Genomic DNA, 10,693 nt, shown 5'->3' with positions numbered 1-10,693 from the left:
TGTTGAAGGGCAGGAGCTGAAGACTATCGGCAGATCTGCTACTGTATTACAGCTGCCCTGCCTCCGAGTCCGGTTTGTTGTTTATCTCTTAGATCCAGAAAACTTTGTTGTGTATTTATTTTCAATAATAACAGGAAGTGGTTTCCGAATCATCAACATTTGCTAACTGATAGCCTCCAAGGTCAAAGTTATTGAGTTTAAAATGGGTTCAGAAGAACTTGATGATGTTAAATAGGTACATGTACACATAATAGACGTAGCTTACTTTTTATTGCTGTTCCTTTTACCAAAAACACTCTTAGGGTCATATCTAAATACACTTTTAGGAAAAACATTTTAAAAAGTAAATAAATCCCTCCGTCAGATAATTTAGCCCGTTGAGAAGGAGTTAACTGGTTTATTTGTAACTGAAGCCGGTGTCACTGACAGACACAGATGAGGCTCTGTCTTCCTCTGTGTAGGCAGCCAGAGTGTAGTGAGCCTGTTGTCCTGGTTTGTGCTTCGCTCTGCTCTGAGCTCGACCGCCTACAGTTTCTCTGCAGTCAGTGTGAGCCCTCCCTGAGCACAGACACCTCCGAGAGCAGCCAAACCGCACAGCTCCTCTCTGTGCTCATAGTTCACGCCCCTGGGCTACTGCAGGACAATGAGTCTGGAGGTCTGTTCTTTCTCAGCCACAAGCACTTCCTCCTTCTTCAGAGGGACCAGATGAGCAGCTCAGACAGAGGCCAGGGGCTCAGTCTGTTTTCACCCATTAGAAACTGCTCTTTCAGTAAGTGAGTCTGCAGGTGACTATTCATTAGAATCATTAAACACTTTACATCATGTAGTTCAGGTGGGGAGCTGTGTCTGCATGCGTAGGCTGCAAAGGAGCAAGGAAAAGTTTATTCCTGTGCTCAAAAAAAAGAGAAGAAAAACACAACGTTTCAGCTGTGGAGCATTCTTCAGATGCAAAGTCTCCACAGCAGGAACGTTGTGTTTTTCTTCTCTTTTCAGCACAGGAATAAACCTTTACATCATGGTTTGGTTTGATGACAGGAATGAAAGTCCTCCAGTTCTGTTGACATCCAGCTGTGTCTTGACAGAAGTCAGGTTATCGGTTTTAGCAACAAGGCTGGGCAGCTTGTTCCACACTCCCACTACACTTTGTGTAAAGCAGCACCTGCTTTAGCCTAAACAGCCTGCAATCCATCACTACACAACTGTAGTGTAGACAGCTGTGTTCCCTCACATGGACTTGTACTCCCTCTCCCCGAGTGCTAATTACTCATTCACACCAGCTGAGTCTCCACCTCAACTTAGCTGGGGGCCATCTTGGCTCAAGGCCACACTACAGGGACAGTGCTTGGAGCCAAGATGGCGTCTTTCTCACACGGCCTCCCCTCACTGCTTCACGGCCACACACTGCAAAGTCTACAAGTTTAAAAAAAAACATGTTCTGTTTAAAAGTTATATGTGTATAAACATACTACAAAAGCAACTCTTGGCAAATATTTTTTTTTAGAATTATTAAATTAAAATAAGAAACTATGTGATAGTTTAAGTTGCATGTGCAGTGCGTGAGTACAGCGGTCAGCACAGTTCCTAAATTTGTCCAGCTTACCTGCTCTTGTGCAAAATCTTAGTTAGATCTGTTAAGCATATTTCATCAGTACCATGTGTGCACTCAGTGATATTTAACCAAAATATAAAAAAGCTATCTGCAGAAATACTTCCAAATAAGGTCTGATTCAAAGAGTTTAACTCCATTTTTCTTTGGTATTTTTACCTTTTGCAGTAATATACTTTCACCAACCAGGTCATCTGCAGTTGTAAAGTCCTGCAGCTCTTGCCAGCTGTGTGACATGAGCTGTAGAGCTAGGAGTCTAGATTAAACACGTCGCACAGACACAGTCCAGTACGTCCCCGATCACACGACGTGACCTTGTTGATGCTCATTGTCTCTCTGGCCTGTCTGGGATCCAGTGTGTCTCCGGTCTCTTTCCCAGAAGGCAGAATTCCAGAGTCTTTCCAGGAGGTGTTCTGAAAACACGGTGCAGGTGCCAGGATGAGGATCATGGGAGTAACAACCAGACCCACGTCTTGAGTCAAGAGAGGACAGACTGGTCCAAGAGTTACAGAGCACACACAGACACACAGACACACTTTACTGTGACTGTCTTGTCCTGATGCGTACCGGACAGTGATGAAGTCTAATTTATCAAAGTGGTCCACTTCCTGAAAACAGAACAAAGATTAACTTAGGGTCCAGCTGTACTTCAGAGCAACAGTCTGGATACATTTTTCTTAAATCACAAGAAAACAAGGACAGTTACAAGAGCCCTCTCAGTCTGTTTGGTAGTCAAGATTCATGGATTTCATCCAGCTGTGTGTTGAGGGAAGCCATATGGCTGGGCAGCTTGTTCCACACCCCCACCACTCTTTGTAGAAACAAGTGCCTCCTAATTCTTTTAGTTCCTAGCAAGAAAACGATCATGGGAATATGGTCTATTAAAGACCTCCAACACCGGAACAGTGGATCAATGTTGTGAAAGATGTATCTAATGGAAAAGATCACCTTTTCTCTCAGGTTACAAGCAGAAAGGATTAGCAAATGCTGGCAAGACTGGATTGGGTTTGTGGCCCAGCTGAGACCTGATTCTGTTATGTAAATGAGGATGAAACCATTTTGTCTAGAATGTGGGTTATTTGTTGTGTTTTTGCTGATTGTATTTCTATTTGTAACCTCCCTCCTATGCTGGCATAATGTAAATAGTTCATTATATAAAAACAATATGATCAAAAAATGAAAGATGAAAGCTGTAAATTGTTGTACTTTGTATTTGTAAATTCTTTCATTATCAAATCAAAATTTTAAAAAAGAAGTAGTCAGGTTATTGGCTTCAACAACATGGCTGGGCAGCTTGTTCCACACCCCCACCACCCTTTGTGTAAAGAAGCGACTCCTGTCCTGATTAGAGGACAGGTAACGAGTATTATCTGCATGGTTAGTCACTGGGGAATGATGCCAAATACCTGTACATTCCTCCTGCATCTCTTTCTCTTTTCAGGGCTGATGTACATTTCTGTACCTGGTCAGAAGGAGCAGAAACAGATCTGATCAGACTGTATTCTGACTGTGATGGTACTCCTATAAAAGACGGGAGGAGGTAATTACTGTGCAGGACTTTCACTGTACTGACCTCTGATGTGGGTTTCACACAGACATTCAAGTATCAAGTATCACTGGAGAAAATCACTGATTGAGCAGTAAAGATATATCAGTTTATGTAAACAATGTGCTTAGCAAACACTTGTCCAGGGTAACATGCAATCTATAACTAAGGTCTGCAGCAGGTAAGTATAGATAATAACCACGCAACTTCGTCTTTAACCCCGTACAGAGGAGAGCTCGCTACAGTCCGAGAGAAACGTCTTTAACCCTGTACAGAAGAGAGCTCACCGCAGTCCGAGAGACATGTCTTTAACCCGTACAGAAAAGAGCTCCCTGCAGTCCGAAAGACACATCTTTAAACCGTACAGAAGGGAGCTCCCTGCAGTCCGAAAGACACGTCTTTAACCCCGTACAGAAGAGAGCTCGAAGCAGACCGAGACAAACGTCTTTAACCATGTACAGAAGAGAGCTCCCTAGAGTCCAAGAGACACGTCTTTATCCCCGTACAGAAGACAGCTCCCTGCAGTCCGAGAGACACGTCTTTAACCCGTACAGAGGAGAGCTCGCTGCAGTCAGAAACACACGTCTATAACCCCGTACAGAAGAGAGCTCGCTGCAGTATGAGACACGTCTTTAACCCCGTACAGAAGAGAGCTCCCTAGAGTCCGAGAGACACGTCTTTATCCCCCGTACAGAACAGAGCTCCCTGCAGTCCGAGAGACACATCTTTAACCCTGTCCAGAAGAGAGCTTGCAGCAGTCTGAGACACGTCTTTAACCACATACAGAAGAGAGCTCCCTAGAGTCCGAGAGACACGTCTTTAACGCGTACAGAAGAGAGCTCACTACAGTCCGAGAGACACGTCTTTAACCCCATACAGAAGAGAGGTCCCTGCAATCCGAGAGACACGTCTTTAACCCCATACAGAAGAGAGCTCATTGCAGTCCGAGAGACACGTCTTTAAACCCGTACAGAAGAGAGCTCCCTGCAGTCCGAGAGACATGTCTTTAACCCCGTACAGAAGAGAGCTCGAAGCAGACCGAGACAAACGTCTTTAACCATGTACAGAAGAGAGCTCCCTAGAGTCCAAGAGACACGTCTTTATCCCCGTACAGAAGACAGCTCCCTGCAGTCCGAGAGACACGTCTTTAACCCGTACAGAGGAGAGCTCGCTGCAGTCAGAAACACACGTCTATAACCCCGTACAGAAGAGAGCTCGCTGCAGTATGAGACACGTCTTTAACCCCGTACAGAAGAGAGCTCCCTAGAGTCCGAGAGACACGTCTTTATCCCCCGTACAGAACAGAGCTCCCTGCAGTCCGAGAGACACGTCTTTAACCCGTACAGAAGACAGCTCATTGCAGTCCGAGAGACACGTCTTTAACCCGTACAGAAGACAGCTCATTGCAGTCCGAGAGACACGTCTTTAACCCCGTACAGAAGAGAGCTCCCTGCAGTCCGAGAGACACGTCTTTAACCCCGTACAGAAGAGAGCTCTCTGCAGTCCTCTGACAGTAGGGGACACTACCTCCTGGGCTTGTGAACTGACCTGTCCGGCGGAAGAGGCCGAAGACGCAGCCGGACGTTATCAGGACAGAGAGAGGAGGCACCAGCAACAGAATGATGAAGCACGACTTCTCCAGCTCAAAGGGAGACCGCGCCTGCCGATGGTCATCATCATCACACTGTCCACCTGGTGAAAACACGAGTGCAGGAAAGAGACTTGGAGAATGGCTTGCTCCGAAATGGGATAACAAAACGTGCTTCCCCACATCACAGTTGCCGTCTTTAAGAAAGGAAACAATCGATTGTTGGATCTTCTGTCACCAGAGATCTTTCCAGATGCTGTTACAATGAGCAGTACAGTACGGACACAGAGGAGAGGAAAACACAGACTCACTCCCACTAGTGTTCAGGTTTGGATGGAAACACGGGAGAAAGGGGGCTCTTGATCTCCGCAAATAAGCAGGGGGAGTTTCACAGTTTTAGCTGCTCGAAAGGAGAATTTGTTTTAATTCATTAAATCAATACCCATCCAGCTTGAGACAGAGCAGTCTGAGAAATGAGCCCGAGTGTGAACTTTTCTATTTTAATTGTCCATAATAGTGTTCAGCGCTTTGGGATATTGTACGAAATATTTTTAAGTCATTGTTATTGACACTCTTCTCGGATTGGTCCTGTTCATTATGTAGATTACCAATCGGGTGCTAATTAGAAACACCATGGCGTGTTTTGGACGCTTTCAGCTCCCTGAAACTGCGCAGGTCGTTGTGTGTCATTAAAGATAGAAACCGCAGGTGTTCAAGAAATGTTCTTTCCTGTAGCTGGAGAGAAAGAGCTCCGCCGGCCGACACCCACTATCTCTTATTATTTCGCTATCTGACACCCGACAGCATCTAGAAAGAGGCTCCATACTCACCCGCACAGAAGAGCCTGGTTCCGGTTCCGACAGCAACCCGGCCCTGCGCTTTCCCCGTGCAGTAGAAGAGCCCCAGGTCTGTTCGCGACATGTTCCGGATCCTCAGGTCGATGGAGCCGGTGGACGGGTTCAGCGCCGGAGAGAAGCGGGAGTCGGACGCGTAGTTGAAGTTGACCGTCTCCGCCTGTCTCTTACTGGCCAGGAGCCCCAGAAACACCGTCTCGTCAGGCTGGACGAACCACATCACCTCGTAGCCGAGCTGCAGGTCGCAGGGCAGGACCACCGTGACCACCGCGTCTCACCGCGGCGCCGGTACCGGCTGCCTCCCGCACAGCGGTACCTGGAAAGACGCAGAAAGGAATCTATCCCTCTTGTGTAGGATTGCACAAGCTATCACGTTACGTGTACAGAACTTCAGCAAAACAACTCTAAATTAAGTGATTTACCTTGACTGTTTAGTAGCCCTCATCGCTGGTGGATACAAGTTCAATAAACAAGTGAGTCAATGAATCAATTATTGTTTCAGCTGAGTCACTGCCAATCATTTTCACCGCGACTACATACAGATCGATATCGACCAAAACCTTCTATCACCTAATGTGGCCTCTTCGCCAAAGTGCAACAGAGGGATCCTTACAAATCAAGAGCACCGTTTTAAAAAGTGGTCACTGTGCCGTATCTCTTCTTAAAAGAAAAAAATACCGTCTTTAATGTCCATAACCGCCGCAAACCCGGGACTAGACTTCTATCGGTTTTGCGTGTTTTAAGAGCTGGTTATTGTGCAGCCACCTCAGTGTCAGTTTAAGATCTTATTTCAGTATTTTGGTTGAGAAATACCTGCTCCTGGGTCGGTAGCCGGGACATGAGCGCCACGAGAAGAAATGTCGAGATTTTAAAGCTTTCGAGTCCCGATACCGGCCTCTCTAGTTGACGGCGGAAACGGGAGTCAACTCCGCTTTGTAAAGTTACACTTAGTCAGGCAAGGAACGTTTAGCGGCGCCCCTCCGCTAAGGTGAGACTGAAATGCGTGTCTTCGACACACGAAGGCGTACTCACAGATGAAGAAGAGCAGATGAACTGTACCGTGTAGCCCGTTCATCTCAGCCGCTGTTAAGCCAGACTGACGAGGCGCTGGACTCCGGCGGGACTTCACGTCCGGTCACTGGACGTGAGACTTCACCGCTGCTCTCTGATGCCGGAGCTGACCCGCTGAGAGGTGTGGGCGTTTCTAAACTCAGTTCTGTCGTCATTTTAATAAGACCCCTGGGGCCCTCCTGGATTCAATTCAGGACTGGGCGTGCTGTCTGTGTGGAGTTTGCATGTTCTCCTTGAGTTTGTGTCGGCTTCTTCTGGGTGCTCTGCTTTCCTCCCACAGTCGAAAGACATGCAGGTGGGGGTAAATGGCTTCAGGACAAACTGGCCCTGGTGTATGCGTTTCCTGTGATTGGAATGACTTCACCATTGGGTAGCACTGGTATAAAACTGGCTTGAGAAAGAGATGCAGAACAGATCCCAGCCTGGGTCCATTTTTAATGGTGAGATTTCCTTTAACATGGGGGAGGGGGTCTTACACTCACTCCCTGGACGGCTGGAATCAGTTACACAATTCAACTATTTATTTAATCAGACAGATTTCGGTACCCCTACAGTCACTTTCCTGAGGGGCACAGCAACTGAAAAAGGGACCTTTAAGCCCATTATACATTATAATTATACAGTTAATTAAATAATTAGACCAGCTATGTGACCGAGAGCTCAACTGGGACAAAACCTGGAAGACACACCAGGAACTGAGAATGATGCCCCCGTATTAACACAGGGGTCCCCAAACCCCCCCCCCCCCCCCCCCCACACACACACAACACCTGCTTGTCATCTCCAGGGCTGACTGATGACTTTTAATAAGCTAATTGTAGGCATGTTACTATCACCGTCATTATTGAAAACAGGCAGCTTACTTTTCTTTACAAACGCCCTGGTACAAATCTGAATATAATTGGTCACGCAGGCCGCTATTGGTTACAGAAACATAACAAAATGGTAAGTTAGCGTTGCCTCTCTGGAAATCCCATTGTATAGGCAAGAGCGCCACCTGTCGGTTCTGTGCTCCAGCACCACTTACAGCAGAGACCTATAGAAGTGTGAGGAATTATTATCATGAATTCAAAATGCAGCTTCATTTACAGTAAGTTTTTGGGGGCATATTATTAAAATAACAGAAGCACACGCTCTGAAAAAAAAAAGGATAGCAGCCCAAACAGACTGCCGGGAACTAATTCTGATTTTGTTTTTTCGGTTATCGATAATGACGGGGCCACTCGGATGAGATGCTTCTGAAAAGCACCGCGTCTAGTTTTAGACCCCACCGCACCCCGCGGACAGATCCCTGCTATTGGAGAAGCGATGGTCCTGGAGGTTTTCCGTCTTTCTCCCGGAAAGAGCCGATTATATTTTTCCGACGCGACTGGAGACATTACAGATTGCAGACCACGGTTGGTGTTGTCCTGGCGTCTCTTGTAGGGTCTTTAGCAATAATCAGCGAAACAAAAAGGCTAGTCAAATTGAAAAGGCATGCCACCTTCCCATAAACTCACCCTTGTAGTAAATTATGCAACATGACGGCGTTTTTTTAAATCATTTCCCTACTCAGTGGCAATTTCACATTCACCCCTGAAGCAACAGGCCCAAAGTAACATGATCCAGGAGTCAAGTTTAATTCGTACGAGCTTCGTCACGTGCTCACACCTTCAAGTCAAAATGGCTGCATTTTCAAACAAATCCCACCAGGCGGTGCCCTGTTGAATCGCTGCCGTTTACAGGTGCAGCAAGGAGACATTTAACAGTCTGAGGAGGAAACAGTTGTGCGCGTACAATGCCAGCAGGCGAATTGATTTTATTTACCCTCCTAACCTGCTAAGCACACTATATTTCCCCCATGGTCCACCTGCCCTACCGCCCTGTCCAGCCCAGAGGAGAAGACCCACCTTGACGTTTCTCACCCCGAGCGACTTCAGTTTCACACGCTAATTCCACTCCTTTACGCGGATCTAACGCCCATGAGCAAGGGCGGCTTATGAACTGCAGGACACGCGGAAATCCCTCGTCTGGATCGGACTCAATTCTCTAAACGAAATCAAGCTTTTTTATTTTACACTTTCAAGGAGTTCAGGTGATCTAAAACGTTTATTAGTCCTCCTCCAAGTGCAGTTTATAACAAGGCCCCACCAGTGCGCGCCAGATGAACAAATTGAGAAGACCGGTAGCACTAGTTTTCCCAGTTATTTCTCATTGCTAAAAAAACCCCACTTCCAGATGCAATACGGACACTCGTTAATAGAAGAGCCATTTAATATGAAATTGTTTTAATAAGTTTTTATTTAAACACCAAAAACACAAAAAAGAGACACATATGACAGAATGCAATATATCTCCGTAATCACAATGTAACAAATCGTTGACAGACCTGCTAGTCTGATGAATACCGGTGTCTTTTTTAATGCTGTCGAGATAGTGATCAGTTTCACCACGTTTAGAGTTTTGTAAACTGTTCTCCCTTTTGAAAAATGTAATTACTTGCAGGGCCAGCCTGAGCTTTCTAGGGCCTCTAGGCAAGGTCTTGGAAGACCAAAACAGCCTTATTGTTCTATTAAGTTAAAAGGCTACACTTGTACTAAAACGCAACATGCCCATTAATATGACCACCATCACAACCCAGATCTACAGTGTACCCAGCAGTAAAATCAAAATGTGATAAAAAAAAACACTTGTCACAAGAAGACTTCATCCTGTCCTGAAGATCCAGTCCTTCCAAAACTTCACAGATTAGAGAGCCTGATTCACTTCATCTACAACTTCCTAGTCATGAAGACCACAATACAATCACTCCTTCTCTTTTAGGATAATACATAATCTAAAATTTAATTCTTTTTGGATTCCATCACAACAGGATAAAGTTTGACAGTGCAAAAAAAGTAAGAAAAAAAGCAGCTTATATATTTGGCTGAAAAAATAAGGCGTTTGTAGGCTGATGTCAGTCTGTAAGAACACTACAGGAGAGAGTCACTAACAGCTCACAGCAATGAGACTCCTCTCACCATGACCTCTGAACTCAGTGCAGACCCTGCAGTGGACAGAGTCCCCAATCCATCTGTCTGTACCTTCCCTCAGCTCCCCGGCGACCCCCAACATACTGCACTGACTCTCCCCATCACCCCTGCAGTCTGTGTCCATTGTGTCCGTATTCTGTCTCCACAGTCACCTGGACACCAGGGACCTGAGGACTGATTCCATTCTGACTCCCAGGTTCCACATGTTGATCTGCTAGAGGACTGATCGCTGAGCTGCTGTCATTCTGGGCATCATCTTTCCTTGTCAGCTCATAGTCATTCTTGATCGTCGTCCTTGATCTCCTCAACCAGACCCACACTCCCAGGATCACCAGGATGCCTCCAGCAGCACCAGGGACACCAGTGATCACTCCGACAGGAGACCAGTGATGAGGAGGGTCTGATGTAGGAAACACAGAGGAGACAAAACACAGCTCATCATACCTTCAAGAAGACATGAGGAGTCTCTTCCGATAGAGATACTGACCAGCAGACACACCTGTGATCTCTCTGCACAGGACAAAGAACAGTAAAAACTTCTACGCTCGAGAATGTCCTGGGGTTAAAAACCTCACACTGAGAACAAGATGTCAAAGTTCAAAACAACACAAGCCTGTGGAGAATTTGGGGAGTTTTCCTGCATCTCTGTCCAGTCTCACCGTTTACAGGGGGACACTTGTCACCGACAGCTCTCCTTCTGCGTGATATACGCTGGTCCTGTTGTTTCATCTTGCCAAGTTCTTCATCTGAGAGCTATGAAGACAGAGTCACATTTACTCAACAGCTATTGAAGTATTTAATCCTCAGTACTGAGGGAGTGAACAACCCGTTAATGAGAGATTCACACAGGTGTCATGGCAGTATGAGACAGTTAAACTAGTCTTGAACCTGTAAGAAGTCAAACCTTGTCCAGCTGGACTGGAAGAGACTCCTTCCTCATTCACACTCCAGTTTTCTACAGTGTAAAAGCACAAGGGATAAGGAGCAGAAAAACACTCACGAGTTTGCGATGACTGA

This window comes from Atractosteus spatula, assembly GCF_055471065.1.
Source record: "Atractosteus spatula isolate fAtrSpa1 chromosome 10 unlocalized genomic scaffold, fAtrSpa1.hap1 SUPER_10_unloc_2, whole genome shotgun sequence".
In the NCBI taxonomy this organism is placed as follows: domain Eukaryota; kingdom Metazoa; phylum Chordata; class Actinopteri; order Semionotiformes; family Lepisosteidae; genus Atractosteus; species Atractosteus spatula.
Note: the sequence above shows the minus strand (reverse complement) of the source record.